The 23,537-nt window shown below is 36.1% G+C and overlaps 1 long non-coding RNA gene across 2 annotated transcripts; it reads left to right on the top strand.

Annotated features, from left to right (window-relative positions):
* Positions 1-5,758: 5,758 nt before the first annotated feature.
* LOC148044366 (uncharacterized) lies at positions 5,759-19,291 on the top strand. Of its 2 annotated transcripts, none has more exons than XR_015697575.1 (4): positions 5,759-5,891; positions 12,605-12,689; positions 15,108-15,202; positions 19,095-19,291. It is a non-coding gene; the product is annotated as an uncharacterized LOC148044366 (long non-coding RNA). The 2 variants fall into 2 exon arrangements; XR_015697576.1 differs by having other exon boundaries at positions 12,605-12,713.
* Positions 19,292-23,537: the final 4,246 nt, after the last annotated feature.

The following is a 23,537-nucleotide window of genomic DNA, read 5'->3' as shown; positions in this document are numbered from 1 at the left end:
ATACTCAGACCTGGGTCATCCAAATCAATTTGCAAATAGCTCATTTTCAGAGATTGAAGTTAATGGCAATTTCTTCCTTAATGTCTGATTTCCACAATTCTTTGCCTGCTTGGGCATCTGAATAGACAGACTGCATATGTAAAAAAGATCTCCCAGTGTTTCAGAAGGTAGATTTGAATTTAATACAATTTTGTACGAACACGATAGCAAATTATTTATAACACGTGCATTCTGCTCTTATGGTAGCAGATGTACAACTTATCTTTTTATTCCTTATAATAACTATCACTGAATTAGAAAGTCAATAATTTTGTATTTTTTTCGGGGGGGAGTATTTTAATTGACAGAAATTTGAAGGTACATCATATTAAATCCAAAATTCTACACGTACATCATATTTATTTTGAGACAATGTAATGGCCTAAAACCTTCAATTTGTTGTAATTTTAAAATAAAGACAATTTAAAGGTCACCTTCTCTAGTATCTTTTCCCATAAATTTAGGTATCAGTAGAAATGAATGTGTTTAAGATCAATAATATTTCTGATTATAAAGCAAACATTTCCACAAAGAAGCTCTGTATAGTGTTTTTCCCCCAACTGTGAGTTGGTTTACTTCCCAAAAATGTTATTCAGAAGGAAATACATATTCTGAGACACTATATAATAGCTGTGATAATGAAAAATGAAATAAAATACAACAGCTTTCTTCCTTACTGAATAAGCAACAGGCAGATTGTATGTACCAATGGACAGTATATATTTTATCATAAGAAACAGAATATATCAAAATATATTGTCTCCAAACCGTCAATAATCAGGGTGCCTCTTGTTCTTCATAAAACCTAGAAAAAAAAGCCTACTGAAGATAAGTTAAGTAGAACAAACACCATTATCACCATTTTTTCTGGTTTTAATATTTATAACTTACCTTTTATATCTTAACTGTAGTGTAACATATCCATTGCAACATCCACAACATATAGAGTATAATATGCATATTAGGAAAACCAGTATTATTAGTACAATTAGTATATTAATATATTCTGAAAGAGCGCAGACCTGAGAGAGTAGTAGAGAACAAAGACAGTTTAATAATCCAACTGTGAGGTGATTGAATTTAGGTTATTTTCTTTTCAGAAAAGTTATAGTTGAAATACCAAGTTAGCTGAACAGAGATTCTTTCTTGCTATTGATATTAACATTTCCTTCATTAACTGATATTAACCATGGGGAATGCTCAAGATAAACATTGATTCCTTTACATAAGGCATAGTCTCATCCAGATCAAAACAACTCACTAATCTATTTCCAGCACCACAGTATTATCAGAATTCAATTTCCAACCTATCACTTTCTCCAGGCAATTGTCCAGCACCCTTTGAATCAAAATCCTTTGATTTAAACAAGTACATCTTATGAGCATATTGATGACATCAAATGCCTAGTTTCCATTTGGTTGCTTCTAGTGGTTTTACGTATATACCGGTAGCTATTTTAAAATGTTTGCGATTGACATGTGGAAGTGTGTGTGTGTGAGAGAGAGAGAGGGGGGAGAGAGAGAGAGAGAGAGAGAGAGAGAGAGAGAGAGAGAGAGAGAGAGAGAGAGAGAGAGAGAGAGAGAGAGAGAGAGAGAGAGAGAGAATGAATTAAGCTTTTCTAGATCACCTTCACATATGCAAAATGTTTGTATGAAGAAGTCCTCAGGCCTTGTGGAAAGTTGCATCCCCTGGATACACTGTGGATTTTTTCCTGGAATAATTTAAAGCATGTTTGACTGGTCGTCATAATCTCATGGATGAAGCATTAGGCACATGCATTCATAGATGTGTAATGCTCCAAACATATTAAAGCCATTTTCATGCCAGACAGGGCGTAACAAATTGGCACATTAGTGTTCAGGAGAAAGAACTACCTTATTTGTGTTGTGTTGAAAGCTGTTTGCTCCTTTATAGCCATTGGTGAAGCTCTTTGCTTAAAAAAAGAGAAAAAAATCAGGACAGTAGCAAAATTCTAACTGTTCTTGTGGCAATCAAACATTCATTTTTTTCCCAAAGGGACTAAGGAATTTTTTTGAAAAAACAAAAACAAAAAAGTAAGCCTACTGTAACAAAATGAAACCTTTGGTGTATGTTTGTTTATCTAAGAGACGTGGCATAGATTAACACATCGAGAAGATATCCTAATGGTTGAAATAAATGAACTCACTGCTTTAAGAATTATTTACCTGCAGAGTGTGCAAGTAGTTGAAAGTCATTCTTCATGATCTTATCTACAGTTCATATTTTACAGATGCTGCTTCACAGGAATAAACTTACACCCAGGAGCACATTCTATGCATATTTAGGGATGATGCCGTCATAAATATTAATTTTCAGCTTTAGATTTGTATATTTTGAAAGATGAATGATCTCAGGAAAAAGAAAAACGATTATGCCCTTCCACTACCTTGTAAATAATGTGTATAAAAATTGAAGACTGGCAAGAAGTGACCTATTAGAGGAAACAGAATGTCAAATCAAGTTTTTTTTAGTGTGTGATCATTTCCTGAAAGGGACAGGTGGAGAACATACTTGAAGTGCTAGCCATTCACCCCTGAAGATGTTGTTCAAGTGCAAGACAAGTTACATGTAAAAATGAATTTGTTGGTTTCAGTGACTGCTCTTTGCTGTATAATTTAATACAATTGGCAGATGTCACTAGAAAGACAACAGAAGAATGAAGGATTGAATAGATTTTTATTAAACTACTCCCTTTAGAAAAGTGGGCAATAGATTTTTCTGCTACATATTGAACCACATTTAGGAAACCCAGTTTTTCATCATTTACATGGGAAGCTAATGTTTTTCCCCAAAAATGGAGGAAGTCATGGAAATTCTCAGTCATCTAAGTCCCAAAGGTGTTTTTTCAAGAGGCATCTGGATTTTCTTTGTTTTTCCTTGAAGATGTTTCACTTCTCATTCAAGAAGCTTTTTCAGTCAGAAGCTTCTTGGACAAGAAGTGATATCTTGAAGGAACAACAAAGGAAGTCCCAAAATGGCATCTTGAAAATGCATCTTGGATAGAAGGCCATGGAGACCTTCTATCCTTCTTGTAAAGAATCAGCAGGTAGCTTTTTCCATAATTCTTTCAATATTTGTTTATTAAAAATTGAAAGTGCATTCCTAAATTGTGAGTTCTATGTTACATCTGTTTCAAAGAAAGTTGAAAGTCATAGGATTATGTTTTGTTTTGTTTTGTTTTGGAGTGTTTCAGAGATTGCTTTACCCCAGCCTACTCTTTTTTAATGTTCTCAGTCTTCCTGCTGTCTGTATTTCTGATTTTGAAAGATCCCATGAGCTGAATTCTTTCATGATGTTAGTCAAAATATGCAAAAGTAACAAAGTGCAACTTGCTCAAAAGGTATTATACAGTGTGTGAGAGGATAGTCACATAAAATCATTATTGTTTATAATTACAGAAGTGCTGGAACCCTGTACCCAATTTATATAAATTTACCAATAGTTTTTAATTCTGAAATGAAAGAAAAAAGTGGCCTAAATTGGAAATAATTTCCATCAAATAAAAAATGTAGTAAAAATATCAGTAAATATACAGGTGAAACTCAAAAAATTAGAATATCGTGCAAAAGTTCATTTATTTCATTAATGCAACTTAAAAGGTGAAACTGATATATGAGATAAGACTCATTACATGCAAAGCAAGATAGTTCAAGCCGTGATTTGTCATAATTGTGATGATTATGGCGTACAGCACATGGAAACCTCAAATCCACCATCTCAGAAAATTAGAATATTATATGCAATCAATAAAACAAGGATTGTACATAGATCAGATCTCTGAAAAGTATAAGCATGCATATGTACTCAGTACTTGGTTTGGGCCCCTTTTGCAGCAATTACTGCCTCGATGTGGCGTGGCATGGAAGCTATCAGCCTGTGGCATTGCTGAGGTGTTATGGAAGACCAGGATGCTTCAATAGCAGCCTGCATTGTTCGGTCTCATGTCTCTCATCTTTCTCTTGGCAATGCCCCATAGATTCCCTATGGGATTTAGGTCAGACGAGTTTGCTTGCCAATCAAGCACAGTAATCTCACAGTCACCAGGTTTTGGTGCTTTTGGCAGTTTTGGCAGCTGGAAAATGAAGTCAGCATCCTCATTAAGCTCGTCTGCAGAAGGAAGCATGAAGTGCTCCAAAATCTCCTGGTAGACAGCTGCGTTGACCCTGGTCTTAATGAAGGACACTGGTCCAAAGTCCTGTTGCTCAGTGATCCAAAGTCCTCTTTTCTGATGAGAGCAACTTTTGCCAAAAGCACCAAAAACTGGTTCAATGACGTGGGATTACTGTGCTTGATTGGCCTCTCCATTCTTCCTCCATACTCTGAGTCCTTGATTTCCAAATGACATGCAAAAGTTGCTCTCATTAGAAAAGAGGACTTTGGACGATATTCTAATTTTTCAAGTTTCACCTGTATATTACAGACCTTTTCCAATCAGAATAAACATATTTATCCATGATTTTGTATGAAAACAAAATTCCAGGAAATGACAAAGTAGGTGGATCATAATCCCTCTAGTTGCCATTTGCTTTCTTCTACAATAATAAAGCCATGTGTTTTGCTATAGAAATACTTATAGTACATAAATAGCATGTTCCTATGTTTGTTTGTTTTTGTGAGTAATTTTACAAGACAAGGTGATGGCAGTTTTTTACATTGGCCTTGTCTGCTTCATTGGTTCTTACCTAACAATAGGAAGAATTGGTGGAATCATACTCAAATAAAAGGGTGATACATAAATCACTGCAGATGATTTCTGGATTCCCTTTTCACCAGATATTCTGCAAAAAGAATAAGTCCATCACATGATTCCTGGTCTTTGTTTACTCAAATATCACTGGTTTTGGTTAGAAGACTGCAATGCTCTCCTTAGGTTCTCCTCTCAGCTGTTTTGAGATTCCTCACTTAGTTTCCTGGCTCGCTCCATTTGTTTGTTAACTAGAAACTTATGGAAATAACTGGTTGCTCTGACAATCCCTCATTCAATATTTGTCCATGGATAAGAATATTAGTTGCTTCTTATCTGACATTATAAATGAACACGCTATATATGATTACCCTTGACTTCCATTTATTCTGCAGTTCATTTCCTAGAATTCCTAGGCCGCATGGATTCTTGGACTATTTCTTTTCACTCTCATTAATCTTTTGGTCAAAGAAAGCAAGTAAATGGGCAGCAAGGCAGGAGTTTCCAAGTATTAGCAAAAGCCTTCCCAGTGGGTACTATTGATCCTGGCTCAGTATAATGGCCAATGACTCACATGCATTGCTCTGAGCAGCAAATGGGAAAGAATTTTGAGCAGTGGAATGGCAGGAAGGATCAGAAAGACAAAGCACCTTTTCACACTTGTTTCTTCTCCAATCAAATCCAATTATAACTGCTTCTCTGTGTGGGAGAGAGTGCAAATATACCCACCCACACATATACACTGACATATAAAATATACTGTTACATTTTACCCAACCTTAGCTGAGTTATGGAATTTAAACTGACAAGTTCCAAGGTTGTCATTACCAAATCTAGTTACATATTAAAAGGAAATGTCTATTAGATTGACAGCACAGAAACTGGCATAGATTAGCCTCGATTGACCAGAGGTTGCCCTGATGCTACAGTTTTCATTGTCCAGCCTTATGCGACACAAACTGCTATTTTACTGAATTTTGTTTTTTTTAATATTTTTTAACAAGCTGATGGGCGATATTATCAACACCTGCACATTAAATTACTACTCTTGAAAGATGTTCAGAAGATTCTGTTGCTGCTGGATATATCATATATCATATTCAGAAGTTAAGTTATGTCCACAATGAGGACACAATGAATGGGAAGGTAAGGCACAAAGATCTTTCATGCCCTAGTCACTTCCCAATTGAAGTATTGTAATGTGCACTAAATAGGACTGCCCTTGAAGAGCATTCAGAAGCTCCAACTGGTACAGAATCAGCAGCCCATGTGTACTTAGAGAACAGCACCTGTCACCCTTATGCTGCACAAGCTGAATTAGTTGTCAATTTGCTTCCAAGTGCAATTTAGGGTGCTGATTTTGATCTGTAAAACTTTTCATGAGTGACACCAGATTATCTGAGGCAGGGGTGTCAAACTCAAGTTGTCATGGCAGCAGCATGTGACGTATCATGACTCTTTCCCCATCGCTAAACTGAGCATGGGCGTGGCCAGCGCGTGACGCATTCCGCCTGCAGGCTGCGAGTTTGACAGCCCTGATCTGAGGGAACCACCTTTACACAAATACCGGTATATGTGCCCATTCCATTAGATCCACTTGAAAAGTTATGTTTTGTGTTCCATCTACTATGGAATTATGCCAGATAAATATCAAGAGGTGGGTCTTTTTTTGCTGCAGAATCACCCTTATGGAACATTCTTCTCTCCCCACCCCAGTGAAGTTATTTCCATTACTGCTAAAATTCAGGAAGTCCTTCAAAATCTAATCATGCCATCTAAGCTGACTTGAATACCACAGTTAATATTTGATGTCTCTTATGCCTTGTGTCTTTTTATCTTAATATTTTTAACAGTTACTATTTTATGCATCAATAATATTATTTTAACTAATTGTTGTGTGCTGTCCAGAGTCACTTTTTGTGAGATGATATCATATACATTTTATAAATAAGTTAAAAAAAATAAAACTTTTCTATAATAGTACTCAATTTGGGGATTCTCCTCCTAAGAGAGGGAGATACTAGACCCTTCTCTCATGATATTTATTAGGATTTAAAAGTGATTTTAATAAATTAGTTTAAACAAAATAGAACTGGCACAATATGATTTCCTTTTTTTTTAGGAGGAGATCTTTATCTGTATCCCATCTATGGCAGTTTGCCGAAAATAAAAAGCAGGATCTTCTCAATATAAGGAACACCTTAGCACATAAAGCAGTTGTCTGTTTTAAGTTGTTTTCCACAGAGAATTAAGCCACCCTCCTTTTCCTGCTGTTCTGATTTCTGTGCTGCCATTAGTCTCATCAGATGGATTTTATATGCATTTTAGAGTTTGTTTCCATTATTATCATGTCTTTTCTTTTTTAGAAACACAAAGAGAGACTAGCCAAGAACCACTAAGATAAGGCCACCTGTTAGCTGTCACATGTTATTTCCAATAAAAACTATGGGATTATTAATTAGTTTTAAATAGTTGCAACCAGGTTTTCTATGTTATAAATATGAATAACTGGCATATACAATAAATTAATCAAATGATTAGATTAGGATAGTAAGGCATTCCTAATTCAGCCTTAGTTTCCAGTTATTCTGAACTTTATATCCTACCATCTAAACACTGGATAACTCAAACAAAGTACTGCTTTCTTGCTGTGTTTTACAATAGAGAACCAATGCCACATTCCCCACTTGCTAACTACTTAGATTGATCTGGCACAGAATTGAAAGAGAATATTTTGCTGTAGAGTCTAAAGGAATGCAGGTTGTCCATCCAGGGCTAAATCATTCTAGCAATGTACCAGTATAAATTGTTATGCCGCAAAATTAAAGAACCAGCAACAATGTCTGAATAAGAGTCATAATTTTAGATAGAGATGCACTTAAGTTAACAAGGGATTGATTATGATAGTGAAGCAGCATGTATTATGCATTATAAGATAATAATATGCTTTGAGTGCATTAATGCATAAAACTGCAGGAAAGGCATTTTCATACACTTGTGTGATGTACTTTTCTTCTGATTTTAGACTGATAACTTTAATGAAAATGTAAGTTGAGTCCCAAGCTCAAAATAAAACATATACACTAAAATATTTTTGGTGCTTCCATAAGTAAAATGTGAGGAACAATAATACATGCATTTAAAATATTTCATAAACAATCTTCCAATTTTTGAAGCACTAAAGATAATGTATATAAAAACATTAAAAATCCCATTAAAAATAGCAACTATATTTTAAATGAGAAAACCTCATTGCTGTGACCAGAATGTGGAGGCATACCATATATATTTGCAGATAAACTAATAATTTTAGGTTCAAAAAGATCCACTCCAAATAATAAATTTGGCTTATCTGCAAGTAGGTGCCTTAATTTTTATTTCATTATTGTTTATTATAATTATTTGATCATTAGAAAAAATGGTTTTTCATTAGAAAGGTTGCCAAACGAATGGTTGTTTGAATGGTAATGCATAGTTGACCATAGGAAACGTACAAACAAAAGAAATGTGAGGGAAATAGTAGAAAAGGAAACACAATGGATGTGGATAGACAGAAACAAAGGCGATGTGGATGCTTCCTTAAATTATTTTTTTATCAATCAATTCATTTATTTTAAATTATTACTAGAAAGTAGATGAAATGGCAACAATTTTTCTAAGCAGTCACCAGACGTTGTTCCCAATACATAGCATCTTTCATTGGAAAATGTTTTATCTTGAATACTTTACACTTACACTGCCTTTAAATTATATAGGTCTTTCAATTAATACTTCTTATGAAGTCAAATTTGACTAATGTTGCAGTGGTGAAATGTTTGTTATTCAGTTTTGTACCAGATGTTTTAAGATAACAACAAGGATTAGTCTATCACTCTCACCATTAGCATTTCTCTTAATGGTGTCAATAACTTTTACTTCAGTAATAACTACAGTAAGAAAGGTTTCATCATATATACCAATATGGTATATAAAAACTCATAAAAAACTAAAGACATCTTGAAAAGTTACTAATAATTTACTAGGGCTGATAGATTTATAAAATATTGTAAGAATAAAAAGTGACCTGAAGAAATAAATGGATTTGAGATGGATGACAGAATTTGAAACATTTATATAAAACCAATATGTCTATTAGGGTATGAAAAACTTTGGAAGGAAATAAATCAAAACATCCAGATTTTTTAAAAAAAAATGATTTTAAACGTTTTTATTAGGAATAATTCCAGGAAACATATATGAAAAATATAATTTTGGCACAACAAATTTGGCACAACTTTGGAAAAGTTGCCATTGACAGAAGATTGAGAGATGAAAATTGGAAAATAGGTAACAATGACAAAACTTAGCCTTTATAATAAATGTGTATACTCAAAATTTGCAAAGAAATGTCTCCCTTATATGTGACCCATTAGACAGCAAAATAAATTCAGACATTAATAGTATAGTTTTTAGAAAAAAACTTCAGAGATTAATCAAAAACAAATGGGTGAAATAATTTAAAACAGATACTACTGATAAACCCCAAACTTTAATGTTCAAAGTACAGCACAGATATTTAGGTATATAGTTAGCCGTTGAAGAAATGAACAGAAGGGAAGATAAGAATAAAAAGGGGGTTTTGTTTTTCTTTGTAATATTTTAATAGTTGTTTATGTGCAATTTCTGTTTAAATAATCTATCAAAGCATCTGAAATATTTTTTAAAAATAGAATGCAATCTAATGGGCCTGCATTTCCACCTTGTTTTCATGCAGTAGACAATCTTTCTAGTTTGGTTAGATACAAACTTTTCTGATTACTTTCATACAATATTGAATATATTAAATCTATATTAATCTTAGTCCTAATGCATACTCTATAACAATGCACACTTCTTTGATCAACTGATATTCTGTTTGTTCCAGAAAAAGTTGTTTAATGTGAATTTTTACGTTACATTAAAGTGTATCAGCAGGAAAATGTTGCAGAGAACATCACTAAGGGCATTCAATGATCCACTGGTTAAAACACCTAATTACTACATTTCACTACTTTGATCTAATTAGATTTAATTAGTAACACATTACTGTAACAGTGCAAACCTACACATGGCTTCTCAAAAGTCCAATTAAGTTCAATGAAACTTACTTTCATTTTACTCTGAATTCAAAGAGATTTAACAGACATTTATAGGATTGCATCATTAAACTGAATTCATCTCCTGGGCCTCCATTTAACGCAAAAACTTATAGCAAATCTTTTTGGCTATCATGGATAAACTTTCCATTTTTAGATCTGTTGTGTTCAGTTCTGAATGTTTTGGAAGAAATAAGAAATCTATAGTAGTTTCTTTTTTAAAAAAAATTACAGCCAAAGAAATCCAACCACCAATGCTTTCATTTGTAGAGAATTGGGTTAGACAGTGTTGCTTAAATTACAGTTGCAAGGCATCAGTGGATCACGATTTACCATAAATATGTTTTAATAATTCAGCTTTGCAAATTGGTTCTTAACCATGCCATACTGTGCATGCTCAACATATCACCCTGACCAGCACTGTGGAAATCACAGCACCTTGCTTCAATTCTACAGAACACTGCAGTGAAGCAGTTGGAAGCAATACCTTAGAACTGTCTTTGGCAACTATGCAGATTTACCTTGAAAATGGTCAGTAAGGTGTTATTTAAAGTACTTCCAGGTCAGCAAATAATTGAAAGTACAGTCAGGCAAAGTCATGACAACTGACATCACCAGCAGACAAGAATGCCCATTTTCTTTAGCCAACCATCAGTAGATAGCTTGATCATCCCTGCAATGACTCGTGGAGGTGAACAATCCAAATACTCATGTTGCCCTTCTGTGGTTGCCAGAAGCTGGCCTTAGCTAACAGGTTCTGACAATGCACATTGAACTACAATTTGCTTGTTCAGCTCTTCAGTGAATGTTGTTGGAAATCTGTCCCTTCCAGTAGATGACTGGAAATCAATGTGTAAGACACCCCAACACCTTTTCTACCTTTTTCCCTAGGAGAAAAGTTTGGAGACTGGACAGTAATTGTCTATGACAGGGTCCAACAAAGTTTTCATGAGAAGGAGCTAGTGACTCACTTAAAAAAGCCTTGTCACTCCTGCATGGATCACATGCTGGGCAGTTTTCTCCATCAAAGAATTAATTGGCCACTTAACAGGCAGATGGCTGTGTTAACAGACAGAAAAATCCTGTCCACTTCTTCAAGAATCATAACATCAAATTCAATTCAGATGACTCCACAAGACCATGGCCAATTCTTGCTGGTACTATGACAACAGACAAAATAGTTTTATTCCAGTTGCCTGCTCCTCTTCACACTGGATATTTATTAAAACAGCCACCAGAAGAACACAGGAACAAATATAATTTACAAAAGTGTTCATTTATCTAAGACACGGGTGTCAAATTGGATTTATCCGAGGACTGGATCAGCATTGTAGTTCTCCTCTGCAGGCTGCGGGGGGGGGGGGGTGGGGGGGAGGAATGCCAAAACAGGGCAGGGGTCTGCATGGGGTGAAAACAAGCTGTGGGGAGGCGCACAGAGCCCGTTTTAGCTGTCCAATGCACCACAGGACAGTATTTTGATATTTCCAGGCCAGCCCTCCTGGCCACGTCCTTGAGCTTGACACTTCTCATCTAAGAGATGTGGAAAGTCCCATTGGAATCAGTTATTATATTTAGCATTTATTCGTTTGTCCTGATTTTTTTTCTTATATGTTGAGCTGGTGTAACATTTTAGATTTACATCCTTTGATGAAACAATAAGCATATAGCTTCTAACACCTTTTCTATCGTCCTAATAGCATCCTCAGAATTTCGCAGAAATGACCAACATTTTCAATACACCTTATTGAGACTGAAGGCATTTAAGGAGGAAAACCATTTCCTTAACCCTTAACCCTTGTTATTATCTCTTAAAAAGAAATCAAGAATTAAAGCCAATTTTCCCTATTATGAAAAAAAAATTAATAATACCCCTTTCCTTTCTTACCAACTCTAAAATCCCCCAGATTAAAAAATAGCAACAAGTGGTGATGCTTTTGCTACCAGTCACATCTTAAGAAAGTTGTCTATATTGGTTGGCCAATGTATCCAAGCTGAAGTTCAGCAGGACATAGATAGTGAGGTCTACATACTTGAATTTAGGCAAGTTAAACCTTGAAGGTATGGTTGAGGCTACTGATTTCAAAATGGTGTTTCTTGAGCAAAAGAATGTCTCCATTTCTTATTATTGTTCTTTCCCTTTATTTATGTTATGTGTAATGGAAGCTCTTCCTAAATGTTGTCATATTATGGTTTAAGACAGAATATAAAGGTAGACCTCAACTTTACAACAATTAATTCAATGACCATTCAAGGTTACAACAACACTAAAAAAAGTAACTGAAAAATAATCATTTTTCACACTTACAACCATTGCAGCCTGGCCATGGTGACATTGGATGCTTGGCAACTGACTCATATTTATGACAGTTACAGTGTCTCAGGGTCATGTGATCGCAGCAATGGAGAAGCCAGATTCATTCAACAACTGTGTTTCTAACTTAACCACTGCAGTGATTCACTTAACAACTGTAGTAAGAAAGATTGTAAAATGGGGCAAATCCATTTAATAACATAAATTTTGGGATCAGTTGTGGTTAAGTTAAGAACTACCTGTATATTCTCCATTACATGTGTATTATATATGTCTTTAACTTGAATACTTTAAAATATTTCAATACAGAAGCTGTAAAGGATTTTTTCCTTTAGAGTGTGTATCTTTAAAATATGCTTGTAGTTCTTTAAAACTGGATTATATAAAAACAATTACAATTATCAAAATTGGCTCATCATTGTCTTCTATTTCAGAAACAGATGTATACAATTCAATTTGTGACAGTATTTGGCTTTAAATGAATCATCAACCAAAAACTCAAGTGACCATTTTCAATTAGTTAAGTAAATTGCTAATAGGAATGTAAGTGGGAAGTCATGTTTTATATGTTTTAATATCCTGTCTTTTCACAAAATATATTGAAAATTCTTTAGGTTCCAAACATTAACCAAGTATCTGAAAGCAACAGCTCCAGTGAGCTGTAATCTCCTGTTTTTAGAAATTATTTATCAAGTAATTTTGCCATGATGGTTCTAGATTAAATCAAATAACTAAAAGTCTGTAATTGTGATTGTTGGTCTCTAGTTTATCAAATGAAACTATTTTTCAGACATATTTTATAAATGCACACTAAAAAAATGAAGATACTAAAAAAGATGAAACGTCTTTCTTTTTTCTGCTGTACCCTAAGAATGTAATAGAAATCACCAGACAAGAGTCAAAGAAGATATGTTTATTCAATCCAAAGTTATTAGCTTTGGATAGACAACCACAAAAGGGAGATTGCTTCTCCTTCTTTTATAGGTCTTTTAGTTTAACTTAGCCAATCATTATTAATAGAATGAAATGTGTTATCTTATTACAATGGTTTCTGCTCTATCAGTAGGAACATCTTCCTCCTAGCATGAACAGCTTTCATATTCTATTAGAACAGATGTTTCTTTATCTTAAAGTTATGGCAAATTTCCTTATTATTTATGGTTAAGCAGATGTCTCTTTATCTTTAACTAAAACAATGTACATTTTATCTTTCCTGTATATGTGTTTTTTATACAGAAGATATGTGTCTTCTTCTGCTACATGATATATTCACTTTTTTATACTGACAGGAACCAGCATTGCTATCTATCCTATACAATCTTATTGTAAACATGGAAGAAAAAATATTCCAAGCATACAATATATTATGTTGACACAAGTATTACACTTTTCTGTAATGTTAAAAAGATGGCATTCTTGTTGATGTGTGTGATCAAGTCTTCTATTGTTTTTCACTTCATTTTTATAGTGCATTAAATTTTTGAGGGAGCTACTATAACACAATACATAGAATGTTAATCTGTTAGCCAGACATGAAACTCACTAGATTATTTTGAGTCACTTTTCCTGTCAGTCTAGCCTATTTTACAAGGACATACTTTTGTGGAAAGCCTTACAATAATGGTTGTGCAAAATTTTGAAGGAATATCTCACTTGAACCATCCTTCAAGTGAAGCATCCCTCTGAAGATACATTTCAAAGTTAAGTGAACTCAAGCAGAGCAAAGTAGCCATTTTGCTAAGCCTGGCCTTAGGTCTGAAGGCAATTCCAATAGTGAAAAAATGCTTACAATGTTCCCTATCAGTAAAGGAAAAAGTTCCAGAAATATCTGTGCATGCAGCTACCAAACTGCTGATCTAGGCATTTAAGTAATGGAAGTACTTTATTAATCCAAATTGCATCTCTCTTTGAGTAAAATATACTTTTAGAACTTTAATTTCTAAACCTAGCCCAATAGACCTATATAGGCCTCAGAAAGGAAAGTAGGAAATTGTGAGCAGGTTTATAGCAGATATATTTATGTCAAAAAGTATTTCTGTTTTAGATCCCAAGTAGAGGAAGGGAGTAATAAAAACATAGATTTGCAACTTTATGTTGCAATAAGCCATCTTAATAAAATAGGTTTGACTTATCTGGGGTCTGTTTCTTGCTCTGGTCTACATTGTAGGATTTATACCCACTGAAATAAGGGCCTGTAGGACACAAAACCCTGTTTGCAGGTGATATTGATATTTCTGTAAACTTCATTTTTTATTCCAAACTAAACTCTGGCATTACAAAGCAAGATAACTGCTGCAAATAGCTGTCATTTTAAAATTGTCTGAACATTCAGAACCAGTTTATGAATGAAGATTATTGTGTTAATTACTGCCAGCATACCCCAACTCTTAGAATCAGATTGTCTCCTTGCAATATTAGTTAAAATGTTTATTTTCCATTGTATTCCCAGTAATTTGTTTTTGAAATGCCATCCACAAGGCTGAGGTCTTATTAGCTTTAGCAATGGTCAGGTTACTACCTTGGAAGATCTCATAATTCCATAACAAGCTTATGCATCACACCAGTGGTCGGTTGCAAATCCTGATGCTACTGATTTGCTCATGCTCATGCTCGCGCATGACACCTCTGTGCATGTTCAGAAGCGTCTGGGTCGGGGAGCGGAACCTACCCCCGCTGCCACTACCAGTCTGCCCAATCCAGGCTGAACCAGGAACAACCCACGTCTGCATCACACTAAAAAAAAGTACTTTAATATCTATAAATATAGATGAGATAAGGAAGCTTTCATCACTTTAATATTATAGAGCAATCCAGAAACTGAATGTGAAGATTTCTGGAGAACTAATGTATATCTGTGCAGAAGCAAATGCTCACCTTTAAGCGAGAAAGTAAAAATCTCATTACTAATAATGAAATTGCTTATGTTTTCTTATTTAGGTAAGGCTAACATATTTTTCACTTAGAGCGTGAATCTCTGGAGCATGAATAAAAGCATGAATAAAGGCATAAAATGATACTATCATTTATTGTTTGTAAGTAGTAAGTTTATTTTATTAATAAATCTGACAATGTTAGGCTGTTTAGTTGAAGTTTTTTATTATTTCTTACACTATTGCTTGGTTGATTTTGTTAGATGCCATGCTAAGTGTTGATCCAACTTTAATGTGCAAAGTAACATGACAAGGCATCCTTCAAAGCAGACTGGAGGGGGAAAAGCATTCATTTTGACTCATTTGAAATGATGGTTGTTAGCTCTACTGCTGTTCATTGATTTGGTACAATACAAGCTAGCTTCAGCTTTTCAATTAGTATTTATGAGGAATCCTACTTTCAACCAACGTGTTTCAGTTTATTCTTTAGCAGAATTCCCAAGTATATAGCTATATTCGTTTTACTTTAAAATAGCAATAGCAATAGCAGTTAGACTTATATACCACTTCATAGGGCTTTCAGCCCTTTCTAAGCGGTTTACAGAGTCAGCATATTGCCCCCAACAACAATCCGGGTTCTCATTTTACCCACCTTGGAAGGATAGAAGGCTGAGTCAACCCTGAGCCGGTGAGATTTGAACAGCTGAACAGCTGAATTGCAGTCAGCTGAAGTAGCCTGCAGTGCTGCATTTAACCACTGCACCACCTCTGCTCCCTTAATGACAGTAGAAATAAGGAATATCATTTCTTTGCAACTGGGCAGAAAAACCTTTTAAATTCTCAATTCAACTTATAGGAAGTGAGTTGAAAATTGCACTAATTTTCTCCATAGAGAAATCCTCCAGCAATTTCTTAAGGGCATTCCTGGAGTGCACACTACTTCACTATACTCATACTACTAAAATAGTCCAATGAGACCATTTCCCGCACAGTTCTTCTGTTAGTATTCATCTGAAGTGTAGTATATCAAAGCACCGTTGAAGCATATTTGTGCAACACGGCATTCCAACACACATCTTTATTTATCACTAAATAAATGCAAGGACATACTACTTCAGCCCAAAGAATCTTAATGACTTTTTTTGCCATTGAAGAGTAAAGCAAATAAGTTTCTCTCAAATTGAACGAAAACTGGTAGGAGGCAATGAAGGTGAATTACTCTGTGTACTATCACCATTTCTTTGCTTTCCTTTGCCTTATTTCCTATACACATCTGTGATGCAGTGGGAAGGCAGCCAGTTAAGTTTATCAAAGATAAAGCAGGCAAAAAGCACTGCTAAAGCATGTCAGCTTCAGGGCATCCAAGTGCCCTTCCCAGCTGCTTTTCTTCTCAGAGGAAGAAACGACTTTGCCATAAAAATAGCTACATAATACTCAAACTGCAAAGAATATGCATTTAGAAAGAAGACAAAATGAACAAAGAAGCCAAAAAAAGCCCTTTATTATTTCATGGCTTATTATATTAGAAGGTTTAACGTTTCCTTTCAAGTAATCATTTCCACAACAATTTATTTTCTTGCCAACTCTGAATAGCAGAGAAATCAGTTTGCTGAAACCATACACATTTTAGGCCCTACTTGATTTCAAAATGTGCTGAGATGCATGATATTTAATCCTATAATGTCGATGCATATTAATGTGGAAGATTGATAAAGTCAGCCAAGGCCATCTAGTTGACTTTCAGTGAAGCTTGCTGTTTGTAGCTAACAAACCATCAAATCACATACACACATCTCCAGAGTTTTCATAATTTATAGTTTGCAAAACCTTTTTTTTGTTATCTGATAACCTCACAATTATTTATATTAAATACTTTAAATGCAGTAGCACCTTGACTCACCTTGAATATTTTGGGGGGAAAAATATTCAGAGACAAATCTCATTTGTACTAGGCTAGAAGGTCCCATGAAATTTTGGATATATAAAATGAATCAGAAAGTTTTTTTAAAAAAAAAACCTGAAGGAATTATTATAAAATAATAATTAGCCGAGGTACTGGGGAGGGTCTTGAGCGGGATTTATGGATTGATTTTCAACTTGTCACACCTGAGGAAGTGGACAAGGCCATGGGAGCTGTGAGTGCCTCCACTTGTGTGCTGGACCTGTGCCCCTCCTGGCTGGTCGCGAACAGCAGGGAGGTGACACGGGGCTGGATCCAGACGATAGTTGCCGCCTCTCTTCGGGAGGGGTCCTTCCCGCCCCTTCTAAAGGTGGCGGTGGTGAGACCCCTCCTGAAGAAGTCGTCTTTGGATCCAGCCATTCTATGTAACTACCGTCTAGTCTCCAACCTCCCCTTCATTGGGAAGGTTGTTGAGAAAGTGGTGGCCTCTCAGCTCCGGCGGTCCTTGGATGAAACCGATTATCTAGACTCCTTCCAGTCTGGTTTTAGGCCTGGCTACAGCATGGAAACTGTTTTGGTCGCACTGATCGATGATCTCTGGCAAGCCAGGGACGGTGGTCGTGCCTCCGTCCTAGTGCTCCTTGACCTCTCAGCAGCCTTCGATACCATCGACCATGGTATCCTTCTGCGACGGTTGCGAGAGGTGGGAGTGGGAGGCACCGTTCTTCGGTGGTTCTCCTCCTACCTCTCGGACAGGTCGCAGTCGGTGTTGGTTGAAGGGCAGAGGTCGACCCCTAGGCCCTTAAGTATGGGGTGCTGCAGGGTTCGGTTCTGTCCCCCCTCCTGTTTAACATCTACATGAAGCCACTGGGTGAGATCATTCGGCAGCACGGGATAAAATACCACCAATATGCGGATGATACACAGTTGTATCTGTCCGCCCCGTGCCAACTCAGTGAAGCGGTTGATGTGATGTGTCAGTGCCTGGAAGCTGTTAGGGTCTGGATGGGTGTAAACAATCTTGCACTCAATCCAGACAAGACCGAGTGGCTTATGTTTTTCCCTCCCAAAAATTGGCCTTGTATTCTATCTCTCAGGCTGGGGGGGGGGGGGAAATTATACACCCCTCAGACAGGGTTCACAATTTGGGAGTCCTCCTGGATCCACAGCTGACTTTAGAACACCATCTGTCGGCTGTGACCAGGGGGACATTTGCCCAGGTCCGCCTGGTGCACCAATTGTGTCCCTACCTGGACCGGGAGGCCCTCAGAACAGTCACTCATGCCCTTGTGACCTCAAGACTGGACTACTGTAATGCGCTTTACATGGGGCAGCCCTTGAAGAGCATTCAGAGACTGCAGCTTCTCCAGAATGCAGCCGCGCGAGCGATTGTGGTACACCCACGTTACACCTATCCTCTGCGAGCTGCACTGGTTGCCTATTGGACTCCGGATGCGCTTCAAGGTGCTAGTCATTACTTTTAAAGCCCTGCATGGTATCGGACCTGGGTACTTGAGAGACCGTCTCCTGCCAATTACCTCCCTGCGACCAATTCGATCCCACAGATTAGGCCTCCTCCGGGTTCCATCAGCTAGCCAATGTCGACTGTCGACCACCCGGGGGAGGGCCTTCTCTGTGGCTACTCCGGCCCTCTGGAACGATCTCCCCGTGGAGATTCGGACTCTTACCACCCTTCAGGCTTTCCGCAAAGCCGTCAAGACCTGGCTGTTCCGGCAGGCCTGGGGCTGATGAGTTCCCAACCCCACTTGAATTGTTGTGGCTGTTGTGGTGTTTTTTTATCTGTTTTTGTATTTTGCTTTTTGTCCTGTTTGTCTTCTTTGTATTACCCATATTCCCTTTAGTTTGTTAGCCGTCCTGAGTTCCCCTGGGAATAGGGCGGCATACAAGTTTAATAAACTAACTAAACTAACTAAAATACTTCTACTCTGCATGATCAAAAGCATAATTGTGTTTATGTAGTCAAAGTTGAGCTGCATTCAAAGGCAATGGTACTGTAATAGGTTTTCTATTAATAAAAGATAAAATTATAATATTGAGTGGAAAAAAATCTATAGATACCACAAAGCAACAAGGAAAAACCCTTCTATCTCAATAACTCATTTTCTTTTGCTGCCGATATTTCTTTTGAAATAGGATAAACAGTAAAAGAAGTCATGGTCAGACTGTGAAAAACATAGCCTTTAATGAGCATTAATCTCCAGTGGAAGTCATAGAAAAGGAAATCACCCATGGACTCCTTAAATATTTGAAGTCATTCAGTGAACACGTACAGTATGAAAAGTGATCGTGTGAAAGTCATGAGTAAATTGAAATATATTTTTCTGGTACAATGCAGAGTCCCAAGTCTCTATGCTATAGATGAGTATAACTGTCTTTTTATTTACCCATAAATTTGTCAAAAACACAGTAATATATAACTTAAAAAATGCATATTTATGTCTGTATTAGATAAAAACAAGTTGAGGCTGATATTGTTAGATGCAATAATAATTTTTTAAAAAACAGAAGGAAGACTATAGATTTTTAACTCCTTTAATTGGGAAGTTATTCCAGGAATCTACATAGGATTACTTGGGTATCTCTCTTTTTTTTTTTCATCTGCTTCTCTCCAAAAATGCCAGCCAAGAGTGGGATTTGGGGGTTCTCTGAACTGCGTAGAATCTTAGCTAGAGGCTCTCCTGAACCCCTGCGAACCCCCAGCAGCCCACCCCTGCCACGGTTCACTAGTTTCCATATAGTTCTGGTGTATTTTCTGTTGGCCTGTAAAAAAAATCACCATTGTTAACAATCATAGTTACCTAATAATTCCATGCCAAGAAAATTAGCATTCTGCAGAAAGGTTAAATTACGTTTTTTCTTGCTAGTTTTCTCTGTAAAGATTTTTTCCATTCAGAAGGTGTATTTACTTGTAAGCTTCCACCTCACTGTGATGTTCAGACAGATTGCAATTTGGAATAAGTTCTATCAAAATTATTCTTGTCTACTTGTAAGTATCATAGTAAATCATAACTGTGTCCTCATTCACTGCCAATAATATATAAGAAAACTAAGAAATACAAAATTCCTTTTTATTTAAGGTTTAAAACCAGTTTTTAATTTTAAAATGGGACTTATGCAGGTTACCTTTGCTATTAGCCTTTTAAAAAGCATGCTTCATTCTGGAATGGATTAATTTCCATTCAATGTTATACATTTATGACAAATAACTTGAAAATAATTCCCTAATTTGCAATGGCATCACTGGATATGTATAATATCCAGGGATATGTTCTCTGTGTTTGAACATTTCATTAAGCTTACCTAAAATCCTAATGCGATTCATGTAGTACCTCATTTGAATCATGGAATAATAGCTTTGGGGACAGACTTCTTCATATTTTCACATTTTTAAGTTATTCTTAAAACAATATTCTATTAAAATAACAAATACATTTGCATTACATAAATTTTTTAAAAAGCAGAGTAAAAAAGGAAGAAAAAAAGAGTAAATGCATTGAAAAAGAGGTGGATTGTCCCTACTTTGTAGTCCTGTGCTTGGTCCAACCATGGAACTGAATAGAGATCATTGCTATTTTGAGCTAAAGAGTAATTATTTCAATGTTAACCTAATTTTAAATTAATTACAAATTTAGCCTAATTTATTTTGAAAAAGGACTAGTAGCATCTACTTCTATTATTTAGCTTCTTCTGAGACAACAAAAAAATAATTTTGAATAACAACAGGTGAGAATGTGCATGAAATGAAAAAAAAAATGTTTTGCTTGGAGTAAAACAGCCCTCCCCAAAACATTTTTTTACAACTGTTCAAGTGAGTTGTGTTCAGTGGTGAGATTCCACCAGTGTAACAACTGGTTCACTGATTGTGCACTCTGCGCATGCACAGTTCATTTCAAAACAGCTCTAAAACTTACCTTCCACTGCAGCCCCAGTGAGTAAAATAGCTGAGGCGCAGCAATCTGCTCTGCTGCGCCTATCAGCTGGGTTCAAACAATAGCAATAGCAATAGCAGTTAGACTTATATACCGTTTCATAGGGCTTTCAGCCCTCTCTAAGCGGTTTACAGAGTCAGCATATTGCCCCCACAGTCTGGGTCCCCATTTCACCCACCTCGGAAGGATGGAAGGCTGAGTCAACCTTGAGCCAGTGAGATTAGAACCGCTGAACTGCAGCTAACAGTCAGCTGAAGTTGCCTGCAGTACTGCACCCTAACCACTGCGCCACTTTGGCTCAAAAGAAATATAGGACAGACTAGCACAGGGGCACATGGGCAGGGCCAACTGATCACCAGAATTACTGGTTTGTGCAAACTGGTCCAAACCAGCTGAATCCCACCCCTGGTTGTGTTTCGGTGGTCCAGAACTCAAAATACTCTGAGTATTTTTGTTTCATCATAGGGAAAATTAAAATGTTTCTGGTATTTTGGTCATAGAAAAAAAATGCAACTCTTAACAACTGGTACTCCCTGGATTTTCCATCCCAGATATAGAATAGTAAGTTGGATATCAGTCCATGTTCTGGATTGTTATATAACCAACCAAATTGCAGTAAATTTTGCCAAGAGGATTTTTTCCCTTTAAAATGTACATTAAAATACTTGGGAGTAGTATATTATTTTTATTGAAAATGTTTAGATTAGAACCTGTTATCAATAGCCTCTCCCCTCCCCCAGCATTAACAGAAAAAATGCCAGAAGAAAAACAATCTGAAAATCTTGAAAATAAAGAACTAAGCCAATTGCACAAATTAGACTTCTTTCTAACCTATCAGGTTATTTTTTCCCCTTTTAATTTCCTTGGCCAATTTTGTAGAGCCTTTACTTATTTCAAAAGATTAACCAACAGAAGAATGGTTGTTGCTTTTTTTAGTCTTTCATCCTTCCAATCTTCCTTTGCCTACCCTACCTTCTAGGTGGAATTTTAACAAGACCAAAAGTATCATTATTCTTCACTTGCTCTAATAAAAATATACTTTATTATTGGAGTAATAAAATCAACTGGTCAGCTGTACTAAAAGTGATCAAACCATCACACCTCTCAATTCTTCCTTCCAGGTACTCAACGTAGTTAAGGAAGTGACTTTGAGTGGCATACTGAGATTAACTTATATAAAAATTAAAGAAACAATTTTTCCCTCTCCCAATGACCTATGTAATGATGCATTTTTATCTTTCTCTATACTTCTATACTTACCGTAAGTTGTGATTCATGGTGGGTTTAGATAAAAATGAAATGCAATAAATCACATAACAATTTAACCCAAGTCCAGTAGTTCATCAAAAGCTGTTGGGACCTAATGGTTTTCAAGTGCTTTGCAATCTAAATTGTTCACCTTTCTTTAGAAAACAAGATACATGCCAAAATGTAGGGGCTGCCACTAGGTCAGCCTGTCGTCCATCTCTCACAGAAGCCCATCTCAGGATGATTGTGCAACATGGACTAATTCTGACCAGGACAGATATGCTGCATGTACAATGGGACAAGATATGTTAGGTGTAAATGTGAAAAAATAGCATCTTTATTTGGCTTATTACGGTGCATGTTTCAATAACCAGTACAATATTCTCAATATAGCTAGCAATATGCTGAATTCTTTGGGATTGTTTTGAATGAATGGGATCAGGAAGAACATATATATAAGGGTCTCAAAGACAATTTTTGTTTATAATGATTAATATGGGGGATCTTCTATGGTTAAATATATTTTTGAAAACTTGCATAACAGCACTGAACATGATAGAATTCCTCCACTGGAGTGGAATAAGATATAACTGTAAATCTTAGTCTGCAGGGCAGATTTACATCTCCTGCCTTCCATAAAATCCACTATTAATAACACAACACTTATTAAGTGAAAATATTTCTAGGTACAGTATTTCCAGGTGTTTTACTATGCAGTTTATATTATGCTTGGCATTTGGCTGCTCACATTATGAGGTACATGGGAGAGAAAATAGAGTAAATGGCTTTTGTTCTTTAAGGACAAGCACTTATTTCTTCCTAGTAAATCCTATTAGGAAATGATCCCTTTAAATATATACACCAAATACTATATCCATTAAGAAAATGGATTTATAGAGTAGGTGCATTTATTTGGAAGAAAAGATATAAATAATCTGCAATATTTCTCAGTTCAACCTTCAAATGTTTTATGGCTCCTATATGGTACAAAGTAAGGACAAATTGTCAGTTTTATATTCTTACATATTGAAAATATTTATGAATAGAGCAAGTAACTTTGGGAACTTTTTTTCTCTAATGGGAAAGATACTAACATAACATCTAGACCAGTGGTTCCCAACCTTTTTTTGGCCATGGCCCACCTAAGCATCTCTAAAATCCTGATGCCCTCCCCCATGACATATAATTCTTACTTTACTCAGAAAGTGAACTCTACTCACACAGAGAAGTTTAAAAGGCCATCAACCTCATTTAAAAAAGGTTCAAATTGCCCCCATTAAAAATCAAATTGCCCCCCCTTGTGGGGCATGGGTCCATGTTGGGAACCACTGAACTAGACCAAAATGTACTTCCTATCCTTGTGTATTTCATTTAATGAGTACAGAAGCTCTTGAAATCA

This window comes from Thamnophis sirtalis, unplaced genomic scaffold, assembly GCF_051295495.1.
Source record: "Thamnophis sirtalis isolate CommonGarterSnake01/CBP01778 unplaced genomic scaffold, rThaSir2_p1.2 scaffold_8, whole genome shotgun sequence".
Lineage (NCBI taxonomy): Eukaryota > Metazoa > Chordata > Lepidosauria > Squamata > Natricidae > Thamnophis > Thamnophis sirtalis.
The sequence above is the reverse complement of the archived record's forward strand: the minus strand, read 5'-3'. Positions and strand labels throughout refer to the sequence as shown.